This window comes from Melanerpes formicivorus, unplaced genomic scaffold, assembly GCF_026170545.1.
Source record: "Melanerpes formicivorus ecotype bairdi unplaced genomic scaffold, bMelFor1.0.p_v2 SCAF_177, whole genome shotgun sequence".
NCBI classification, from domain to species: Eukaryota; Metazoa; Chordata; class Aves; order Piciformes; family Picidae; genus Melanerpes; species Melanerpes formicivorus.
In genome coordinates this window covers 19864-21551 of record NW_027142529.1, presented here as the reverse complement: position 1 = coordinate 21551, position 1688 = coordinate 19864, and positions in this window count along the sequence as shown.

The following is a 1688-nucleotide window of genomic DNA, read 5'->3' as shown; positions in this document are numbered from 1 at the left end:
CAATCGAGGCGACGCATTGGCAGGCTGATTACAGCCCAGCTGGTTATAGCGCTGGGAGTCAATCAGCGACGCATTGCTAGGCAGATTATGGACCCTGCAGGCTAGGGAGCGGGCAGCGGGCGGCCAAGCAGCGACGCGTTGGTAGGAGGGTTAAGGGCAGTGCCGGAGAGGGAGCGGGGAAGGCTTAGGGAAGGGGAAAGCCAATGGGCGAAGCGTTGCTAGGCAGATTAGGGAGCCGGCCGGAGTGAGCGGGGAGGGACAGCCAATGGGAGACGCGTTGCTAGGTAGATTATGTACCCTGCAGGGTAGGTAGCGGGGAGCGGCGGCCAATCAGCAAGGCGTTGGTAGCCGGATTACAGCCCAGCTGGCTATAGCGCTGCGAGCCAATGAGCGACGCGTTGCTAGGCAGATTATGGACCCTGCAGGCTAGGGAGCGGGAGGCCAATCGGGAGACGCGTTGGCTGGCTGATTACAGCCCAGCCGGCTATAGCGCTGGGAGCCAATCAGCGACGGGTTGCTAGGCAGATTAGGGACCCGGACGGAGGGGAGCGTGGAGGGACAGCCAATGGAAGACGCGTTGCTAGGTAGATTATGGCTCCTGAAGGTTGAGGATCGGGGAATGACAGCCAAGCAGCGACGCATTGGTAGGCTGATTGAGGGCAGTGCCGGAAAGGAGCGGGGAAGGCTCGGGGAAGGGGGAAGCCAATGGGCTACGCGTTGCTAGACAGATTAGGGAGCCGGACGGAGGGGAGCGGGGAGGGACAGCCAATGGGCGACGCGTTGCTAGGTAGATTATGGCCCCTGCAGGCTAGGGAGCGGGGAGTGGGCAGCCAATCAATTCCCTTGATGAATTCCCTTGACCAATTTCCCAGATCAATTTCCTTAAGTAACTTCATTGATTTCATTGATTAACTTCATTGACTAACTTAATTGATCAATTTCCTTGATTAATTGATTAATTTCATTAATTTCCTTGACTCATTTCCTTGATTCATTGATTAATTTCCTTTATTAATTGAGTTGAGCAATTTCATTGTTAATTCCCTTGATTACTTTAATTGATTAATTGATTAATTTTGTTGATTAATGTCCTTGATTAATTTCATTGATTAATTTCATTGATTAATTTAATTAATTCCCTTGATCAATTCCCTTGATTAATTCCCTTGATCAATTTCCTAGATCAATTTTCTTAATTAACTTCATTGATTCATTTCCTTGATTAACTTAATTAACTTCCTTGATTAACTTCATTGATTCATTCCCTTTATTCATTTCCTTGATTAATTTCCTCAATCAATTTCCTCGATCAACTTAATCAAGTTCATTCATTCATTCCATTGATTCATTTCCTGGATTCATTTAATGGATTAATCTTGTTGATCAATTTCATTGGTTCATTTAATTGATTAATGTCATGGACTAAGTTCATTGATTAATTGATTCATTTCCTTCATTCATTTCCTTGATTAATTGATTAATGTCATTGACTAATTTCATTGATTAATTGATTCATTCCCTTGATTGATTTCCTTGGTTAATCGATTGTCATTGAGAAATTTCATTGATTAATTGATTCATTTCCTTGATTCATTTCCTTGATTCATTGATTAATGTAATGGACTAATTTCCTTGATTAATTGATTAATTCCTTTGATTAATTTCTTTGATTAATTGATTAATGTCAT